General features: G+C 40.9%; 1 long non-coding RNA gene across 1 annotated transcript; it reads left to right on the top strand.

Annotated features, from left to right (window-relative positions):
- The first annotated feature begins 4,839 nt into the window (after positions 1 to 4,839).
- LOC134624757 (uncharacterized) lies at positions 4,840 to 15,175 on the top strand. The gene is made up of 4 exons (XR_010573618.1): positions 4,840 to 4,963; positions 8,053 to 8,158; positions 11,142 to 12,410; positions 12,581 to 15,175. It is a non-coding gene; the product is annotated as an uncharacterized LOC134624757 (long non-coding RNA).
- Positions 15,176 to 23,224: the final 8,049 nt, after the last annotated feature.

Below are 23,224 nucleotides of genomic sequence, written 5' to 3' on the forward strand. Positions count from 1 at the left end.
ACCAGACAATTTTAGACCTTGTTCCTTAAATCTACATAAATATCCTCTGGGTGACATAAAACACATTTTAAGTAATCAATTGCTTCTCATAAAAATTATGTATTGGGATGTTTGTGTGCAGCATTTTGCATATCAGCATAAGCATTTGCGAGCAAAGCATTCTTCATTGCACAAGCGTGTGTGTGTGCCATTTCTCCCTCTATCAACGAGTGCACATGTGTTCATGTGTGTGTTTCACTTCATTCTGAATCGGTGTATGTAGATGTGTGTGTGTTCATCACTTTCCTGTTCTGGTGTTCTGGGTAAACCACAGCCTGAAGCGTGCTCTGGGGTCCTGCCCTCCTCCTTTTCAGTCCGCTTGCCACCATTGCTGCTGTCCAAAGTTCAGTCTGTCCTGGTTCTGACCTCAATTGGGACAGTCCTTTTCTCCAGTGTCCATGCTCACCGCAGGTGAAAACTGCATCTTCTTCTGTGTTTTGTCCATTCGACCTCAGTTGCTCCTCCTGTCTCTGGCACGCCCTTTTTGCTGCCGTGTTGGTCCATCACTGTCCTGCACAGTGTTAATGCAGAATTGTTAAGGTCAGCATTCTTTTGCTCGGCCTTACTTGTCATTCGGCTTGGCAGGCGTCTCGTCTCAGCTCTGTCAGCTGAAGCTGTCTGGGAATTTTCCCCCGTGTAGTGAAACGGGCCTTGGTTTTAACGCTCTCCGTCTCCGCTGCATAAGATCGCAGCCCTGTTGACATTTTCAGGAAATTGTTGTTGTAAGTCCAGCTGCTGCAACATTTGGTCAGGGTCACGTCGAAGGTGGTAGAGGGGAGAGCAGGAGTCCAGGTCAGCCTCGGCTTTCAGGGCCGGTAGATATTTAAATTCTTAAGATCATGTTTAAAAGCACAAAAAGGAATTTTCCTTCCGTCAGTAATCACATGTGTCGTTCAATCAGCAGAAAACATCTCACAATTTGTCTTTTAACCAGTAAAATTGTTGTTTAATCACTGGTTGGTCATACCAGTCTCTGTATTTTCTTTTTGAAGAAGTTAAATTGTTGTCCTGCAACCCAGAGGGTTTATTTGTTAGTAATAGATAAACTTCATCATTTAACAACAGGTGTATATTAATTCTTGCTGCTTTAACCTTGCTGGAAAATCTTCACGTGTTCATGAGTGTAAGCTGTGTTTTCATTGCGTTTGTAGGCAGGTTAATTTTAACTTTTCCTCAAACAAGGCATGTCTCTAACAGTTGCCCTTCACTCGCGTGTGCTAAGAAAGGCAAAAGTGCTTGTAGTAGTTGTGAGATTACATTACATTATACCTGTAAACAAAATGAGTGAATCATGATACTGCTGTAGGCCACATCATACTTCTTGTTTAATCAGTATTTAGTTTCAGTTTGCATCACACCTCCCAATTGAAAGAATGTGAAAATCACCAGATCTATTAGATAGGTTTGTATTATCCTATACTGCTGATTTACTGTGAGTGAGTTACACTGTTTCATGACATTTCATAACGCTGAGTTATGAAAAGAGTATTGTGTTCAGAGAGTAGGGGCCTCCCTTTTTTCTTTCCTTTGTGATAGTAAAAAGAACAGAGCACATGCCACGGGAGTGTCACCCCCACCTTTGGTGGAGGCAGAAAAACAGGGAGCCAAGGTCATAACTCAGGCTCACAAAGAGTCAGAAAAAATGTGAATGCTTAGTTTTGTGGCTGTGGCGCATTATGTACGGCTTCTTTTCTTTTGTTTAGTAGCTTTCTGCCTTCACCTGAGAGGGTGTGCCCTAAGCATGTGACTTCAGGTCTCCATGATTGGAGTTTATTTAAAAATAAATAAGATGATTTCATTTATTGCTCGCAGATCATGCACTAAATGGTATTTTGCAGTATTAGCTGTTTTCACCACTTAAACAAAACATCACTCTTTGTTTTATTATTATTATTATTATTTTAAATTCTCCTTTCTCAAAAACAGAAAATGCAATTGTAGTTGTTCCTTGCTGAGAAACACAAAATTACATTTCAAACAAAAAACAGACAACCCAGCTCTCAGCTGGCTCTGGGCTTATCATCATCAAGGACGCATGGTGAGAGCTACTTCAGAAGTTACAGTACTCATCACTCAGGCAACATTTCAAAAAACAAAAGAAACAACAAACAAAATTCAGCGCACTACACAGAGAACGACAACAAGACACAACTGAAGATGTTGTTCTTGTTTGTTCTCCTTGAATTTTAGAATAAAGTTATTACATCTGCATTAGTAAATCATATGCCTAATCATTATGTGCCACTGTGATCCACAAGTATGATCACTGATTTATTCATTTTTCAACCCAACAAAACAAAAAACAAAACAAAACAAAAACAATGACTGATGGCTTGAACGCTTTACACACGAGTCAGGATGCAAAAAGGCTGCTGCCAAAGACAAATCAGAAGCATGGGGGAAAAACTGAGCTCACAGACAGCTTCATGTTTGAGCTTTAATAGCTCTGTACTCTTTGGTTTCTTTTAGGATTATTTTCAGTATTTATTTCCGCTTGGAGGGTTTCTTTTAATTTAGTCAATGCGGAGGGGCTACATTGTCCCTCCCATGTAGGACATTTAGTTTTCTTTTGGATTTCTCCATCTACATGCACTAATTTGTCCGGCGCCTGGACATTCTTTCTCTAACCACTGCTCGTCAGCAGTGAGTTTTGAAGCTTCGTTACCCATTTTAATTTTATTTAGTCGATACAATATTTATATTTTATTGATTTATTAATACTGCCAGCACACACTGTGAGACGTTCTGGTACTAGAGTCAGAGGAGGTTTATCAAGTCAGCCTTCTACCCTGAACTAAATTCAGGGCGGACTTAATTTTACGCGTTGATGCGCAACCTTTCTCTTCCTCACCATTCAGTACTCACAGGAAAACACTAGGAGTAGTGCAGGAGCCTAGAGCTCCTATTCAATGAAGCACTTACTCCTCAACAAACATTCAGCGCGCTTAGAAAAATCCTATTTTTATTTGACACTCTCGTTACCTTTCACTCCCGGAGTGAAATGAAACCACGAGCTACCAACCTCTCTTTTGTTGCGGAATGGGCCCACACAGGGCGAATTATCCCGTCTTACACAGGCGAGCGTTTACGTGCGGGTCCACACAGGACGTTTTACAATAGGACACGTCTGTCCTTTTGGTCCACACAGGACCCTTCTACTTTGAGCAGTGTCAAGCTAAAAATCGATTATTCAACGCAAAGTGTTTCTGGCTGCTTTATATTCACCTTCAATGTTGCGCTGTGTTCTTTTTCCCGGCGTCACCGAGAACCTGGCGTCGTGGACCTGTATAAGACACTGGCCAGTAGGCGAATGTACGACCCTGGGCTTTTCCTCGCTTCGCTAGAAACGGTGGTTGCAGTGCAGGTACTCACGACGTCAGGATCCGGTGGCTCCGTCTGTGAATAGTTAGATGATACAATAATATCAATAAACCATCCGGCTCGAAGGACCAATTAAATGTCAGTGGCAAGACATTTTTAAAACATTGAAAGAATACAGAAACAGTCAGAGTTTTGTTCAGAGAACTACGTGCGCACGGGTGAGTGATCGGGTGATACTCACACCGAGGCTTTGCAGTCAGCTTTATTTATACATCGCAACATTCCCTGTTTTTTCAGGCTTTAACAGACAATCTGGGCATGTATAGGACACAGTGTGTGTGTGTGTGTGAGTGTATTGTCTATCTCGAGGAAAACAGAAGCCAGTTGGGTCCTGTTTCCAAGGGTGTCTGCAAGATACTTTTACAGGAGTCAGCGATTACTGCAGGGCTCATGTGTATGTGTGTGAGAAGAAGCAAAGACAAAACATAAAGATATGTGAACACTATGTGCTTTTCAGGCCTTTCTTAACATAAGCATATGAGTAAATGAAACATTATAAGGAAAAACATCACAAAATCTCTTAACACAGTTCTATGAAGCTTTGGGTATTTTTGGATTAGTAGTACTGCTGTGTTTGTTGCAACAGTACTACTTTCTACCCAGTTTGACCCATTTAGCAGAAGTCAGCCTGTTTAAGGGTCTGATATCTATTCTGTATGACTGAAAGCAGTTATGATGCTCGTATGATTTTCTCACCCAATAAAGGAATATTTAATATATCAGTCTACTCTTCATTTTATCAGAAACAGTTATCACAGCTCGTACATTTTCCTTTTTACACATATAAGTAAGCACTGAGGCAAATGTAATAATGCCAACATATTAAACGAACAATATTTGTTTCTTATGTATAATACATCTATACACTGTCAAAGATATTTGTCTTTGAGTGAAGATTTAAGGTGATTGGAAATTTAAATAACTGCAACTTGAATATCAGTCTGACAATACATACAATATTGGCCATATTATATTTACATAACCACAGTGAGATGATTTCAGTGCCATGAACAACATTGGCTGATTGTTATTCACTAACTAATCTTGAAATGACTGTTCAGTACAGAAATGAAGCCCAACTATCATGTTTTACAGTCCCGTGGTCTCAGCCTCAGATACTTAACTAATCAAAGTGATGTCATGACAAAAATGAATGACCAACAAAACATTTAATCTCCTTCATTTCTGTCACACACTGTATGTAACGTTTCTCGCGGTTAGTATCATGGTTGCTAGGCAACCTGAACAGCGCGACGAAGGCTAGACCGTCCCATTTCACAAGCCTCTCACTTCCGCACGCGTAGTGCGTACTTCAAGCGTGCGGGACACAGCTGTTTGCAGCTGAGTCACGTGACAAACACAGCACCCGACCCGGGTAAAGGGGGCGGAGCAAAGTGTGTGTACAGGAGAGGAGTGGATAAGAGAGCTGCTTTTTCATGAAACGGGGGTAAAGTAGTAAACCTACAGGAACATATACCACTACCAACGTTTGGATATTTCTCTCTATTTCGGAGTTTCTCTCGGTTTGTGGGCTCATCTAAAGGTAAGCACCGAGCTAACTTTAATGCGGGTTCAGTTTATGTTGAGTTTACCTCTGTTGAGAATAATAGATTGCTTGGTATACACTGGAGTTAGATTGTAGAGTTTGTGATTGCTTGCAACATTATAATATGGCGGTTGTTAAAGAATACATATAGAAAGAATACATATAGAAAAATAGTCTTTGAATATCAACGAAAGGATGGGGTGCAAGGCAGGAGAACAGCCAACCCCCACCCACAGGACAGGAAGCCACAGGTTCAAGCCTGGGAGAGGGCAACCCCAGGGTGAACAACAGAAAGAGTAGTGGAAACCTACTGAGAAGGGGTGCTGAAAAAGACGTCTGATTTTGGAAGTAAAAGTCTAGAACACCGGATAGCATCCGAAAGAGTCCGTGAAGTCGGCGTAATTTAACATGTCCTGGGTGAGGTCTCTTGCTGCTCAGTGTGCGCAGTGTGAGAGGCGGCATACACTTTTTTGGGCTCATTTTGAGCCGATTTTTCAGTCGTGCGACTGTTTTGTTGATGGACCCGAGTTTGGCCTTCACCGTGTGTCGTGCATCGTGTAGTATACGTGGTCTAACGAGAAGCGATTAACACCTCACGACCAACTCCCGATCATCAATCGCTTGGTCGTGGTTTGAAATCCTCATGTCCTGAGGGTGTCATGGCAGTCTCCCACACTGCGCACGCGCAAACACAGAAATGAAAGTGAAAAGAGCAGCACGGCATTGCAGCGTGTGATCTGGACACAAGCGATGGAGGCACAACTTTTTGGCAAGCTCATCTGAGCCTTTTCGATGTAGCATCACAAAATTATCACAACCACAACAACCGTGAAAATAGTTGGATCTACATTGCTGCTCAATCACAGCTGCTTGATCAATGTTTTTCATTATCAATTTAGCAAAGTTGATGATGGTGGTGTGCGTGTCTGTGTGAGTGAAAGACAGAGAGGGAGAGAAAACGACAGAATTTGCATTATAACCTTAATTTTATGGACGCACAGTGTGAGCACTCAGGTCCCATCAGAGCATAGTGTGAGACCCTGCATGACCGACGAACTTCTAATCCCTGCAAGTCAATCGTGCAGTTTGAGCAAAACAGTGGCGTGTCTAGAAAGTTTTTGTTGGGGGGTCCAGGTAGGGGCACAGATTTGGAGAAGGGTGGCAGATGTAATTGGCAGATAATGTTAAAAAAAAATCTACCAACCGTTAACCATAATTCTATAACCCTATAAACCTAATAACTGAATGCGCTTTTAACTCTTATTAGAATGAGATTTTAACCACTACGGTGCAAAGTTTTTAGATACTGATAATGTACAAGAGATACAATCAGTGCTTTATCAGTGTTTATTCAGCATTCAAGGACAGCAATATTTGCATAGTATTTTTAATGACATATAGTGCACATATGTTTTGGGCAAAAACATTTTTGAATATTAAAATACGAACATTTTTAACATACAATTGGCAAATTAGCCAATGCAAAACTTTATCTGCCTATTAAAAAAAAGAAGATAATCTTCTCACAAACTGGTGTTTGATTTTGAAACAGGAAAAAAGTGGGGAAACAAATTAAAAGACTAACATTTGAATAAAACCTGAAAGCAAGTAAATACTTTCTATGCTGCCTTATGGTAAACTTTGGTAATACTGATGTAAAAAGAACAACACTAGCTGGTGATGAAATACAGTCAGCTGCCATGGTGACACTCCCAGTATTAACCTGCAGGGCTGGACTGGGACAAAAAAAAATGGGCATTTTGACTAGAGACCAGCCCACCAGGTATTAAAGCCATAAAGCCTTTGAATGAAAACAAACGCTGTTGTGACAGTGATGTACACTGTCTTTCTGGTATATGTATGATTTCTATACAATTTACGTCAGGTAAAAACTTTGTTTGCAAGATTCAGATAATTATTTATTAAAAGCTAGATATTTTAAATGAGAATAAGAAAAAGTATTTCTTTGTGCCCCCCTTTCCCTGTTAATGCCCTACATGGCCCCCCTGGCAAAACTTTGCTAGACCCGCCCCTGCACAGTTACCAGCTGTCAGCTACGTAGAAAAGGATCCTGGTGTTATTTGTCTCTCAGAAACAGTTCAGAACTTCCCTTCAACTTATTCATGTCACCTAAAAGGTAAACCTGTTTCTCCATCACATGTTCATCTCTGATGATTCAGTAAGGACATCTCCTGGTTTCATCTTCTTGTTTCCCTCTCACCACATATCCAGACCGACATCATGACCAGGAGCTTTTACAGCTGTGGCTCCAGCAAACATCAGCTGATACTAGAAATTAATATTAAATAAATTCTAACAACAGCTAATCAAGCTTAAACGTGCTGCTGTTGTTTAGCGTGACCTCCGCTGGTTTCCTCTTTCTGGAGCAAAATGGACGATAAACAAACAAGAGAGAAAAGCCAATCAGCTCATCATTGATCAGTTTCATGATTGAAGTAGGAACAGGAGAGAGAGGGGGTAGAATGAGAGAAGAAGAGGCAGCTGTGCAGGGTAATGACAGAAGGGGGGGGGGGGGGGGCGCAGACTGGCCACCCCAGGTGCCACCCCAAAGCTAACACAGTAAAATTCAATAAAATATCAAATATCAAACCGCTGGATATGCCACTGGAGCAAAAGCAAAAGTGTAGAAGTGATCGTACCTCGTGTGGCTAGGTGCTGTGGAGGTTCACTTCGTCTTGACCCCACAGATTCTTTTGATATCCCAGCTGGAGAAGAAGGCTCAGATGAGACTGAAGTATTTTTCATCAAAACTTTATTACCAATGCGCATTGATCCCACTAGATGCGGTCACAGCAAACACCAAGTGGACCTGAGGTGTACTTCTCATACACACACCTTTATATCCCAATTCAGGGTCTGCAGCCTTGGAGGACGCATTTTATGTCAGTGGCTTTTTCCCTTTCAAGTTCTTGTATGCAACTGATGACTTTATTTTTGTAGTTGCTACTGAGGTTTTACCTTGAAGCTTCATAGGTATTGTTGTCACTGAGGAGTGTAGTAATGTTTATTTGCCCTGCTTCTTTTTCTCAGGGATAAAATAGATATATATACTTTTTGTGTCCCAGCTGAGTAACAGGAAGAGAAGAGTCTGGTAGAGCAACTGAGGAACAATTTCAGCCATTTGGACTCAGCTCAGCCACTACAGAGGAAAGAATGACTTCAACACAAAAGGTGAGAAAAATATCACAGTTACACTGTTATTGAAACTGTGTGCACAGCTGGTTGGTTTTTAAAACATTGGTTAACCAAGCTTTAGGCTACGTCCATACTAATGCATTTGAAAACACATAGTTTTCGTTCTGTTTTGGCCTCCCGTCCACAGTGAGACAGCGTTTTTCTCAAAGAAAAAACACAGCGTTTTGAAAATGTTAGCGAAAATGTATACATTTGAAAACAGAGCTGCTCTGTTGCAGTGTAGACACTCAAAAACGCAGACATTTCAAAACGATGACACATGTTAGTTATATGATGTGGTCATTTGAACACTTGAACCAAGATGCCAGACAGCATCAGACAGTTGTTGTATTGTTTGCTCACAATTTCGGGAGCCCTTTTGAAAATTAATATTAGAATGTTGAGAGACACTCTGTATTATGTGAGCACAGTTAGCTCATTATCGCTCGTTAGCGGCGTTTTGGCGTTAATGTCATTTTAACGAGATCAAAGCTGACAGCACTAGTGGGAACACAACGAATATGACTGCACATTTACGACGACATCATCCTAGTGCAAAGACAAGTGAAAGCGGAAAAAAAGAACAAGCATGCATGTAGGGGTGGGCGATTTAAAGGATATACGGTAGAAACAATATAAATTTGGCCAACGATAGAGATTTTGAATATATCACTCTATCGCAATAGTGCATGTTGATGATGTCATCAAGCTGCGCCTGTTTTGGTCGAAAGCATCGCAGCGGCTAAAACCATTATCATCTGCAAATTATGCCGAGCGACAGTCATAGCAAAGAGGCGAAGCACTTTGAAATATGGAAAAAGCCAAAAAACTGCGCTTCCTCCACTCCCGTAACATTGATTCATTAATTTGTCCCTAACCACCAGAACTTTTATCGAGTGGAAAAAAAGTTGGCATTCACCCTCCAGCTTCACTGTGCTAATGTTATGCTAACATAGCTGTGTCGCTAGCAATCACATAGCACAACATTATATACCATGTAGTCCAACTTCAGTAACCCTGCAAACGCCACTGCTGTTTAGTTTTTTGTCTTCATTTATGTTGGAAGTGGTAGCAGAGCTGTACGTTTTAATTAGTTTCAAAAATCTCAGTCAGAACATGGTATGAAATGTTTAGGTGGAAACTAGAGAGCTAACTTCCTGTTAACTTCTAACTCCATTAAATTTAATAAATTTTGTTTTCATGGATGCATGGATGTTAAACTTAATTGTCACACCCGATAAAGCAGCAACATTGATGATTTAATTAAAGATGACAGAATTTAGACCGTTTTTAGCTCTTAGTGTTCGTTTGACATTGTGACCTGAAGTTAACGGAGTTTTGGACCCAGATTACTCCGCGGAGCTCCTCACTACGGCAGCCGTAATGCTCTGACAATCCATCAAGCAGTGCGGCTTACCAAAGTTGTACTAAAACATTTTTAACAGATTTCTGCACGCCTAAAACGGTTTGAGGTCAGTAAGCACAACCAGAATTCATACATAAGGCACACTCATGATTTTTGAGAAAATTAAAGAATTTTAAGTGTGCCTTATGGTGTGGAAAATACATTATACAGAAGAAAATAATATATTGCGATATATATCATTACCGCACGTGCTTCAAATTATATCGCAATATGGATTTTAGGCCATATCGCCCAGCCCCACACGTATGCTACAAACTTTACTCGAGTCATTTAGACAGCTGTTAGCACAAGATTTTACTTATGGGGACCTGATATGTTTAATATACTGCTGAGAATAATGTTATAATGTTGAGTTAAAATGTATATTTATAATTTTAATAAATGACCAATTAAAAAGGCATGAACATTTTTTGTATCGAAAAAATATCGAACAGTGACACAAAAGTATCGAACCGAACCGTGAATTTTGTGTATCGTTGCACCCCTAGTAAATACATACTTCTTGTTCATGTTTTACTATTGAAAAATACACTTATTAGCCATATGTGAAACTAAAACCTTTATGTGAAATACAAACATCTGTCAGAAAACAACAAGACGAGAAAAAGGGCCGTTACCATAAATGGCCATGAAACAGATTTAACACAGATAATTACTCTTCCATGCCCGCTTCTTTTTCCGCAGTCTACTGCGTGCCTGTATTTGAGTCTAATAGCCTTCAATTTTGTCGTAATTACTAGTTTTGTGAGGTCGTCCTGTGGGGGTAGGCCATGTTGTCTGCAGCATACTGACCATTGGGGCGGTCCAATATTTTGGCGTATGTGTTCTGGACCGTCTCCCAGTCAATGTTCTTCCTTGCTTTGGAAACCTTATACACGTTGGTGACTCGGAGCAGCAACTCCACCTCATAATCAGTCCACTTGAGAAATTCGGTGTTTTGTCTCGCCATTTCACCGCCACTTTTCAAAGAGCCAGAATGTAAATAAACGGTAGAGGGAAATGACGCAGGTCGAGTCATCTTGCGTTTCACGCATGCGCGGAACTTCAACGTCAGCGTTTTTGGTCATTTTAGTGTGAGCCCGCAACTCTTTGAAAAAGACTGAAAGTGCTAGTGTGAATGCGGAGCGTTTTCAAACAAAAATGCCTATTTCAAATCTATCCGGGCTAGTGTGGACGCAGCCTTATGTTTTCCATCCTGGGCTCCTCCATATATACAGAATCTACATTTACAAACAAAAACCACAGAAGTTACAAGAAAATACAAAGAAGATATTTTATCAGCACACATTGAAACAACAATATCATTAGTTAGACTCAAAAAAATTTTATGAAGTAAAAGATTTTCTCCACTGATCAATATTTATTCAATAATGTCATTTAATTACAACTCTCATTGTAGCACATCATTGTAATGTCATACTGTCACCAGAAGGTGGTGTTAACACACCTACAATGTGTTTGTTGACATATTTAATTCCACTAATGGAGGGAGTTTCAGTTTGTTCCATGACTGCATTTCACTCACTGCCTCTGTTTGTATCTCTGTCACTGCAGGACCAACATGGAGCGAGAAGTCAGCGCTCTCAGGAGGCCGACAAACCTCACAGAAGAAAGGGAGAGAAAATATACAGCTGTGATAACTGTGGGAAGGATTTTATGCGGGGTGGAGACTTAAAAAGACACCAACTCATCCACAGTGGAGTTAAACCTTACAGCTGTGAAGAGTGTGGGAAGGATTTTACCCGGGCTGGAGCCTTAAAAACACACCAACTCATCCACAGTGGAGTTAAACCTTACAGCTGTGAAGAGTGTGGAAAGTCTTTTACCCGGGATGGAGGCTTAAAAACACACCAACTCATCCACAGTGGACTTAAACCTTACAGCTGTGACTTGTGTGGAAAGTCTTTTACCCGGGCTGGAGGCTTAAAAACACACCAACTCATCCACAGTGGATTTAAACCTTACAGCTGTGACTTGTGTGGAAATTCCTTTACCCAGCCTGGAGCCTTAAAAAGACACCAACTCATCCACAGTGGACTTAAACCATACAGCTGTGATGATTGTGGAAAGTCTTTTACCCAGGCTGGAGACCTAAAAGCACACCAACTCATCCACAGTGGACTTAGATCTTACAGCTGTGACTTGTGTGGAAAGTCTTTTACTCGGGCTGGAGGCTTAAAAACACACCAGCTCATTCACAGTGGAGTTAAACTGTACAGCTGTGACTTGTGTGGAAAGTCTTTTACCCTGGCTGGAGGCTTAAAAACACACCAACTCATCCACAGTGGATTTAAACCATACAGCTGTGACTTGTGTGGAAAGTCTTTTAGGCTGGCTCAAAACTTAAAAACACACCAACTCATCCACAGTGGAGTTAAACCGTACAGCTGTGATTTGTGTGGAAAGTCTTTTAGCCACTGTCAAGGCTTAAAAACACACCATGTCATGCACAGTGGAGTTAAAGAGTACAGCTGTGAGTTGTGTGGTAAAGCTTTTGCTCTAAATAGCGACTTACAGAGGCATCTAGTTACCCACTCTGGAATTAAGGCGTACAGCTGCGACCTTTGTGGGAAAAGGTTCAGCAACAAACAGTACCGAAATATTCACCTGCGGATTCACACTGGAAATGATGTTTACTTCTGTGATCAGTGTGGGAAACTGTTTACAACAGAAGCACAGTTAAAAATACACATGTTTAGCCACACTGAGGAGAGACCTTATAAATGTGACCTGTGTGAGAAGACTTTTAAAGCTCCACATTACCTGAAAAACCACCAACAGATCCACACCAGCAAGTAACTCTACAAGTGCAGTTACTCTGAGGTATGTATTTATGTTTTATCCTGTAAATTTAACCTGACTTTTTGGACGAGTCTGATCAGAAAACCTGGAGTAATATTGAATGAACTGTTTGGAAAAAGTAAAGAGTCACATTTTGCCAAGTAAGCGGAGTGTTAAAATGTAAACAGTAAAGTGTAATTGAACATTGGCAGAGATGGATCCAGTTCTCAGCCCTGTCGTCACTGTGGTGGTGGGAAAGAGTTTCTTTGTAACCTCTGAGGAAATACCTCCAATCATCAATGGGACCTAAAGCCACATCAACGTAGACACACTGCAGACAAAATGAACTACTGCAAAGAATGTGGGAGAGGCTTCCACACACCAAGTACATTAAAAATACATGAACTCTTCCACAGTGGAGTCAAAAAGCACATCTGTGACCAGTGTGGGTCATCCTTCACCACTGCACGTGAGCTTAAAGAAAAAGCATAAGCGAATCCACACAGGAGAGACTCCATACAAGTTCAGACACTGTGACAAAAGCTTCTCACAATCAGGTCATCGTAACAAACATGAAAGTACACACATGGAAGTGAACTTCAGCTGTGACCAGTGTGACAAGAGCTTCAGGAATGCCAGTTCATACTCTGAACACAAACAATTCCATGCTGTAAATAAACTGTTTCACTGTTACCAATGTGCAAAAACATTCACTTCATTATCTGCTCTGTGCAAACATCAGCCTGATCATGCAGGACTGAAATCACTGGATCACAATGAATCTGAAGAGAGAGAAAGATCCTTTTCTGGTTTCAGGGTCAGACTTAAAAACCTTGAGATCAGGCTCCACAGAGTTCAGATGGAATCTCCTGTAAAGAGTGTCAGCTGATGCCACACTTGGATCTGATGAGGTAGCTCTGATTTCTGGACCTGCAGTGAATAATCCTGAATGTTACGTTTAGGAAGCTGCATGTATAGGAAGGAATGTATAGTAGGAATGTCTTTTCTTTCTCTTTGTTTAACCAAACTGGTATTCTATCAAAAATCACATATGGATATGTATATTATTTCTTTTATTTGAACTTTTTTAGCTTTTTCAAAATTAACTTATTTTTTATGTTTTCATTGCATGTTTCAACTCAGTTAAATTTCAATTCTTTATTTATATTTAATCTTTTGCTGTGGTAAAATCTTCTCTTAAATCATTTTTCTCCCAAAACTGCAAATTATTACAAAGCAGTTACTCTTAAAACTTCCAAAATGAACTAAATCTGTCCACCAGTTTTGAAACAACAGCTGCTGTGACTTTGTGTCCAGAAAAAAGAAACTCAAGCTGAACTGGTTTTGGGCTGTACTTCCATGTAATTCCATGTTTTGTTTTTTTTTACCAGAAGATGGAGCAGTGAGGCTGTGTAACCTTTATTTAATTAGGGAAAGACCACAATATTCACAGTGGCAGCAAAGAACTGTTAAAAGTTAAAAACAGCAGCACACATCAGGACCATTTTAAAGATCACATGTGACTAATTTTAGTTAATTCAAATCCTTTTAAACATCGATTTTTGGCTCCTCCTTTCACTTTAGTGTATTTACTGTATCCTTTGTTTGTCCACGTTGTTTTTTAATGAATTCATTTTGATCCACATGTTCTGCAGCTGTTTTCCTGTTGATCTGAAGTAGGGCTGGGCGATATGGCCTAAAATTCATATCGCGATATAATTTGAAGCATGTGCGATAACGATATATATCACGATATATTCTTTTCTTCTGTATAACGTATTTTCCACACTATAAGGCACACTTAAAATCCTTTAATTTTCTCAAAAATCGAGAGTGTGCCTTATGTATGAATTCTGGTTGTGCTTACTGACCTTGAACCGATTTTGGCGTGTAGAAATCTGTTAAAAAATGTTTTAGTACAACTTTGGTAAGCCTGCTGATGGACTGCTTGATGGATTGTCAGAGCATTACGGCTGCCGTAGTGAGGAGTAATCTGGGTCCAAAACTCTGTCTACTTCAGGTCCCAAAGTCAAACGAACACTGAGAGTTAAAAACAGTCTAAATTCTTTCATCTTTAATTAAATCATCAGCGTTGCTGCTTTATCGGGTGTAACAATTAAGTTTAACATCCATGCATCCGTGAAAACAGAATTTATTAAATTTAAAGGAGTTAGAAGTTAACAGGAAGTTAGCTCGCTAGTTTATACCTAAACATTTCATACCATGTTCTGACTGAGAGATTTTTGAAACTAATTAAAACGTACAGCTCTGCTACCACTCCCAACATAAATGAAGACAGGAAACTAAACAGCAGTGGCGTTTGCAGGGTTACCGAAGTTAGACTACCTGGTATATAATGTTGTGCTACGCGATTGCTAGCGACACAGCTATGTTAGCATAACATTAGCACAGTGAAGCTGGAGGATGAACGGCAACTTTTTTTCCACTCAATAAAAGTTAACATGAGGGATTCTGGTGGTTAGGGACACATGCAATCGCATAGCAGGATGCTATACACGGGCCAAACTTCAGTCAGGAGAACATAATTTACTGATGATAGTGGTTGTAGCCGCTGTGATACTTTCTACCAAAACAGGCGCAGCTTGATGACATCAACATGCGCTATCGCGATAGAGCGATATAGTCAAAATCTCTATCGTTGGCCAAATCTATATCGTTTCTATCGTATATCGTTTATATCGCCCACCCCTAATCTGAAGTTTGTATTATGAAATCCTGATAATGTTAAAGCGTTAGTTATATTTGATGAACTCTGTGTAAAGTTTATCTTATTAAACGGTTTGGTGTGAAAAATAAAGAAATGGTCTCACAGCAAGTAGTTTGAGCCATTATTTCCGATTCAAACTAATTTAAGTGTTTTTAGTGGTACATGTGGAGGTTTATCAGAGGAGGAGACTTGGCTGCTCTCAGCACGGTTCATGCAGCTCAGTAAAAACTCTGAAATGAACTTAAGGAAAAGTTGTTTGATTTCTCTTAAAAACAAGATGTGGGCATGAAGTTTTTAGACAGTGTGTTTAAGATGCTTTGTGATTAACATCTCACACATTCCAATAAAGCAGATGTTCCTGCATTGCAACAGTAGTTTGCAGATGTGTTCATTCCCCCGACCATCTGCAAGACTCTCATGCGGCACCAATTTGAAACGCAGCCTGGTGTGAAAGTCTGTTCATGGCCCTACAGGTTGCCTGAGCACAAGAGACAAATGCATATCAGTGTATGTGTGTGAGTGTGTGTGTTTGTTCAGAGTTCAGCTGAGACAGCGTCCTTCGCCCTGCCAGGCTAAGTAAACAGTCTTCCAGGCAACCCAGGTGGCCTTGCATGGAATGGGGGGGAACAGTCAAAACACAGTCGTTATCAGTGAGTTTGTTCGGCTCCAGCCTTGATTTATCATGGTTCCGAATAGGTAGATATCTTCAGCGTCCTCAATGGACAGTCCCGCCAGGCACACGACCCTCCAGTTATGCCACCCGTCCATCGTGTATCCGGCAGGGAAAGTACCTCCAGGGCACTCTGGCTCTCCCGAGCCGGAGCTTCTCCTTGAGAAGGGCGTGTCAATTGCATTCAGAGACCAGTTGATCAAATCCATAATTCCTCTTTTGGGTTTTACAAACAGACTGTGAGAGAGTATTCCAGGGAAAAGTAACAACACAATCATATCAATATGATTTTACAGAAAATCATCATAATTACTGCCAACTATTCCAGAGACGGGAAAATATACAGCATAAAGAACAAAAGAATATATCAGTCTAACGCAACACTGTAACAGAGATGAACGCATCATTTTGTCGCAGATCAAAGTGGAATGAAAGTAATTGGTTGAACAGATGTTCGTGATCTGTATTTTCTCCATTTTCATCAGCGTATGAGACTCAGCAGCAGATTAGAATAAAAGTTATACATTTAATAAATCACCAAATGAATACATGACCGAACCTGTTCCGACAATTTGAGTTTGTATTCCCTCAGCTGCAGTGCGTCAGCCGTAGGGATGGGTATTGATACGATTTTAACGATTCCGATTCCATTTTCGATTCTGTTTAATGATTCGATTCTTTATCGATTCTCTTATCGATTCTTTTAAAAAAAGGAGAACACTAAGGTCGATTAGCTTAGAACTTTGTTTTATATCTTATCTTTGAACAAGATAGAAATTTAGAAGTAACATGGCCTTACAAACCCAACAGTGAGATTTTAAGAGAACCAGCCTATGGCTCTTCAATGGGGTGTCACAGGGTCCCCAGGAAAAAAAAAATGTAAATGTAAAATAATAAAATAAATATTCTTCTGTAGTATAACATAAATTATTCTGTAGCAATTACACAAGAATATCCAGTAATGTCCCTGCCTACAATTAAACACATTCACTTACCGAAAATCGGGGGCATCTGCTGTGACAAATGGGTGCAAGGCTTTGACCACAAACTTAGTCACTGCTCGGTGACATTCATCCTGGCCTGAAAGGAGACGCTACCGGTAGACTGCAGCGAGAACTGCCAGCATCTGAGCCAGCCAGACTCTGTCTCTCTCATCACGGTCACCTAAATGCACAGTAATGGCAGGTTTTGTAATAAGGCAGATCGCGCTAACATAATATGCACTGTTAGTTGATTATTTACCTGCCGCATTAACGGGAGAGGACGTGCAAACATTACCGCTGCTGCTGAGTTGAGATTCACAAGTCCGTAGCGGAATTAAAAACACGACATTCATTTAAGGTTATCGCGTGTTTTGTGAGCAAATGCTTTTGCATGTTCGTAGTGTTTCCTCCCTTAAATGAAATATCTACTTTGCAAGTATTGCAAGTTCCCTGTTGTCATCCGTTCTGGTAAAGTATAAACAAACTTTTGAGCGTTTGAGCCGCTTGAGCGCCGTGTTTCCTGTCAGGTAAATGACGCTCCGCAACATGGTGACGTCATTTGGGGCGACTGGAATCGATAATCCAAGGAATTGAAACAGTGGGAACTGGTTCTCAACAAGAACCAGTTTTCGATACCCATCCCTAGTCAGCCGGATGCTGGAGTGGAAGAGCATCTTTGACAGTTCTAGCGTTAAGCCAGTGAAAGTCATTGCAGATTCTCAACTCACCGGACTTCTTCCAAACTAAGACCAGTGGTGATGCAAACTCACTGCAAGACTTCCGAATTATTTCTCATTCCTCCATGTCATTCAGAGCCTGTCTTAGTTTTTCCATAATGCGTCGGCGGCACACGTTGGCATGGCAACCGGAATGGCTTGTCGTCCACAACTCGAATTCGATGTAGGCAGCCGTTAGCCTTGCTGCAATCCAGCTTGCCTCTCGAGAAGATAGACTCAAACTGGGCTATGAGGCCAACCAGTTTCTCTCTGCCAGCCGGCAAAACTGCACATGAATCAATGCCGATATCAGACAGCCCCAGATTTTGCAGTACTGCATGTAAGTTGCTACAACCACTTGTCACCTCCTGTGAGGGTGAATCATCTGGCAGAGTGGAAACATCGGTGACTAGACTCTGCTTATCATGGCGCCAAGCTGAGCCAGTAGACTGTTGCATGTTCTGTTCCAAGTAGGAGCCATTGGGGGTTAAAATTCTGCACAGGGGGACACGTCAGCCAACTTCATGTTCCGTTTCAGGGTTATCGGCTTGTCAAAGGGATTCAGCACTTTCACAGGGAGCCAGCCATCACTGTTTAGATGCGCTACAGTTCTCCCAACCATAACTGACCTCAGACCAGACCTCGACCCGATGGGCTCTACAACTACAGCACTGCCCACCTCCCCACTATTCACTAGCTGCAGCCTGCCCCAAACCAGGTGTTCTGTCAGGGGCTCTAATGTTACAGCTCTCTTTAGCTTGACAGTTCTGATCTTATCACCAACATGCCCTGGGGCCACCACTCCTGACATTGAACTCAACAGATTTTTATTAGGCTGTTCTTCAACACTCAGAGTCTTGCTGCATTCCTCTCCTAAATCTCCCTTTCCCCTCAGGTGATTACCCAGATATCTCATTAGGTTACTGCCCAGAATGAGGTCCTCACTCTGCCCTGCGACCACCAACATTGGCACAACTTTGCAACCATACATCGCCACCGTAATGTCACACACACCTGATGGAACTGTCCTCGAACCACCACAGCCAATCAGGACAACATCAGTGGGTTGCCAGGTGAAAATAAGAGACAGTTCTGAGTCTGGGCAGTGACGGATAAACATAGCAGTCAGCTCTTTTGTCAGATATGCAAAGGACGTATTTTGTCTCTTCAGACAGTCTTCTGTCACCTCCATGGCTCTGTTCAACCTGAGCCAGTAATCAAACGGTGTTTCGCCGGAGTTGGGTAGTGTTGCATAAAAGTCAGCTAAAGGCATGCTTGAACAGGCAGTGTCACTAAAGTGCTGCTTTAAGATCTCAAAAATGGGCTCTGGGCCCCTCTCAAGACACACAGATGGCTTACTACGTATGCCCACCTCGACTATCTCTCGTGCCCTCCCCAGCAGTTTACTTAGCACATCATCAGCTTGTTCAGCAACCGGTACCCTTCTTCTCTTAAAAAAAGTCATCATCATTTCCTCCCATTCCTGAACACTGCATGTATCACAGCCATCCCCTCTAAAACACACAGGTTCTTTAACATCAGACTTTACAATCACATTCTGAGGGTTCTGATAACACATTATTGGCAGACCCAACAACACTGTTTACCACTCCAAAGCCCAACCGAGATTCAAGACAAGAGGCAATGCTTTCCCCAATAGAAAACCCAATTTGCGTTGCAATCTCTGCATAAAGGTTCTCTTTTGTAGGACTGGTTTCTGATGTAGCATTTTGTAGATCATCACAGTTCACTTCAATAGGGCTTTCATTTAACTCAGTAAGGACAGGCTTAGGTGTGGATGAAACTGGAGCTGTCACCAACCTTGATCTGCCTCTGCCAAATGACTGCAGAGGGGTAAAACCAACTGCCCCCCTTCCCCTGCCAAAACTGGGAAAATCTGCCATGGCTCAGCAATGTGTCTCTCCTTTTTTTTTTAAACTCTCAAAAAAAAAAATAAAGCACAGAACCCCACCCCGATGTCTCTAAAGAACACATAAAATGGCGGGACTAAGAAAAGTCAGTCTCCCGCGACTTTTCGACCTTCCAAGAAGTAGACGGCCCTGTTGCAGTCACAGGATTGCAGGAGCTTGGGTCACGGCACCAGTGTAACCGGTTTCTGCTTCATCCCGCTGCAACAGTTCGGCCCAAACAGACTCCTCGACTCTGCGTTGTGTTTTCAAGAAGAGAAAGAGTCTCTGATCGATCGTTGCCACTTTATTTCCTGAATGGAAACAACGGTGTTTTATCAGTGCACACCTGTGTATACACCAGAGACTGTCACCTGTCTGTCCTGAACTCTCTCTCTGTTTCTTTCTCCCTGATTGTGTAATAAAAGTATGAACATGTATTTATAAGTTACACTTGTGTTTGAATCCTGCTGCTTATCATACATTTGATTTGATTTCCACGTGTGACGACTGCAAGTGTCCAGAGTGAGGACAGACTGAGGGACTCACTGCTGCACATCAGCTGTGAGGCTTTGCACCCCTGATGATCCACCAGGACAAACTCAGCAGTGTGTGAGGAAGAGGAGGAGGAAGAGCCAGCAGCAGCTGACAGATGGAGAGAATAGACAGACTGTTCCTGTTTGTGAAGGACTGCTAGAAAAGTTTAACATAACTAATTGTCTGTCCTGAATCAGTCTTATTAGGTAATGTTCAAATAATTTTATCAGCAACAGAAGGGACCTGAAAATAAATGTTTGTTTCAGTTCTATGAAGCTTTGAGTGTTTTGGATTAGTAGTACTGCTGTGTTTGTTGCATCACGTTGCTGTAACTGTTTATATGCTTTATATATTCCGAGGTAAGTTGATCTATAGTGTTACATCATATTCTATAAGGATGTTATGTGTTTGTAGACTTTCTGCCCAGTTTGACCCATTTATCAGAAGTCAGCCTGTTTAAGGCTCTGATATCTATTCTGTATGACTTAAAGCAGTTATGACATGGTCTGATTTTCTCACCCAATAAAGGAATATTTCATATATCAGTCTACTCTTCATTCTATCAGAAACAGTTATCACAGCTTGTACATTTGCTTTTTATACATGTTGCAGCTCCTCCAACCTACGGCCGCGGCAAGCTAAACATGAGATGTCGCGCAACAATAAATGCATAAAATACACTTCTGTAGCATTTGCTCCTTTTATTCCACATGCAACTGTCCAATATACAAATCAGCACATGGGATTAACTATTACACAAATGCACAGACTGCACAAACAAATAACTGCGACTCACAGCCAATTGGCACCAATTACTAATAATAGTGATGGCTCGCTTGAAGCTGACGCTCCGGTGAGTGTGTCAAAAAAATCAACACACCGCTTCAGAAGCACTGTGTTGAAGCTTGATTCATTTGGCCAGAGTCACGTGATCAGTGATGTCGGAAGCTTCATTTAGAACGTAACTGCTACGGTATCTGATTCAATGGTTTATAAGCAGGTGAATCATTCGCGGGATTTGTGGAGTGTTTTGATGGTGACAGATAGCAAACCACTGATATGTCTATTGAGAGATTTGGAGCCAGCGAGGAATAGAGGAGTTTCTGTTGTGTGGGAGTATTTTGAGTTGATTTTAGTCATTCTGGTGAGTTTTCCAGCTTAGTGTTCTGGCTGTTTGCTTTTGTTTTGTGCGTGTTTATTTTATCTGACAACGGGACAAACTTAAAATGTCAAAAATCTGCTTTTTATAATATAAATATCATTAAATAACTTTAGAAAGACTTTTATTTGACTCATTACAGTTAATGTTATAAAAAGATATATTTTATGTTTTAAATAATCTTAAACTGCTAGTCTGCAAAATGTGCAGCAATTTAATTTATTTATTCTCTTTAGCTAGTTTGTGGGGCCCAGGTAGACTGTATAACCGGATCTCTACCTGTTTCTCTGCATTCCAGCCTCTTGTGTGCCATGCGAAGGGATTTTCCTGAAGGCAGGAGAAATTATCTCCACGAAAAGGAACAGGTTCGGCCATCGCACAGTGGAACTAATTTTCTTTTTAAATACAAATGGAAAAGGGTTTCCTTAAATGCATCATGTTTTTAATTTGAAAGTTCATAAGCATTTTCCCTTTCCAGTTAACAATCAATTCTACCCCCAGGTCAAAAATATGTATAGGAAAATCTCCATAATTTTATTTATAAAAATACCCGTCTAGCGATTAACTGCACAAGTACATGGAGGCAGGACCTCACAGCAGAAGCATACTCCATAATGTCTTATACATTATTATATGTATATTATATGTAACGTGGTATTTTTCAATTATTGTATTTACCAACATCAGGAAGTCACAAGCAAAGAAAGACCAAACCATGGTGCATGTTTAAACAAGGAAGATTTACTGGTCAAAATTACTTATTAAAGAAATAAACAACATTTTTGGCACCGCAAAAAATACACGTTTAAAGCAACACAATGGAGGCCCAATATCAGACAGAATTCCACTCTGTAGAGTGGGCAATCATTACAAAGCACTTGGTTTTATTTTGTGGATTAAAGCTGTTCTTTATATTTCTGGCCACCGGATGTCACCAGAGAGGACTGTGTTGAAAAGCTTTGCGTAATGAACCGTTTTACAATACAAGCTTCAGTGCTTCAGAAAGCTTCATTTGGCCATCACTACCAAATAACAACTTGGTCTATTGCATCAATTAGTGCATAAATATACAAAAACCATCAAGTTACAGTCAAAATACATCAAAATCATTCAAGCTGCAGTCAACAGAAGGTTTTGCCTCATGCTCGCCCTACCTTTCTGCTCATCAACATCAGGTGCGGTGAACAGGTGAGTGCAACCACATTTATCATCTAACACATCAATGACACACGCCCCACACCCGTGCACCAATACAGTGAGTCCATTTAAACAAACCCACTTAGTCAAAAAAGAGCAACTCATATGGCTCCTACAATACATATATGTAAGCATTTAGCCAAATTTAGTAATGCCAACATACTGAAGGAACAACATTTGTCTCTTATACATGATACATCTGCATATACACTGTCAAAGAAACTTGTCTTTGAGTGAAGATTTAAGGTCACAGGACATATAAATAACTGCAACTTGAATCTTTACTGAAGCTCAGTATTTGACACAGAGTTCACTCACATGAATTTCACTCACATGTGCTGTACCAGTGTGACTGCACATGTGATGTGACAATAGAAGTGATTTGATTTGAGAGTTCAAACTCACTGCTGTAATAACTTGTGATTAATATAATAACTATCATATTGGCCATATCATATTTACACTGACTTTAGTCTCATGAACAACATTAGCTAATTGTTATTTACTAGTGTTAAGGGTTCAGAAATTGAGGAGGAAGACCAAAATAATGACCACTGATCCTGCCGGGTGCAATTAGACGACATTTTAATGAATACACATGTGGAGTCCAACACGGTGCAGATTCAGTGTTGAACTGTCTTACAAAAATCAGAACAAAGCCTTTATAGGGGTGAAATAGTACAGCCCCTCTCCTGTTGTCAGGCAGATCCAGTAAAACATACGTCAATCCAAAACCACAACTGTTCAGTTAACTTTTGACACAGTTTAAAAGAACATCACGTCTCGTCTCCATCCAGGTGTCGTCCCCACAAGCTCGCTCTTATCTTGATGCCCTATTTAGCATCTTCCTGTTTCAACTGACAGCCTCGGCACACTTGTGGTTACAGCAAAAACACATCTTAACTTCTAACCTACTAAAATGATTCTACCCCTATGCTTGTGTATGGGTGTATGTGTGT

Source organism: Pelmatolapia mariae, linkage group LG3_W, assembly GCF_036321145.2.
Source record: "Pelmatolapia mariae isolate MD_Pm_ZW linkage group LG3_W, Pm_UMD_F_2, whole genome shotgun sequence".
Classification (NCBI taxonomy): Eukaryota; Metazoa; Chordata; class Actinopteri; order Cichliformes; family Cichlidae; genus Pelmatolapia; species Pelmatolapia mariae.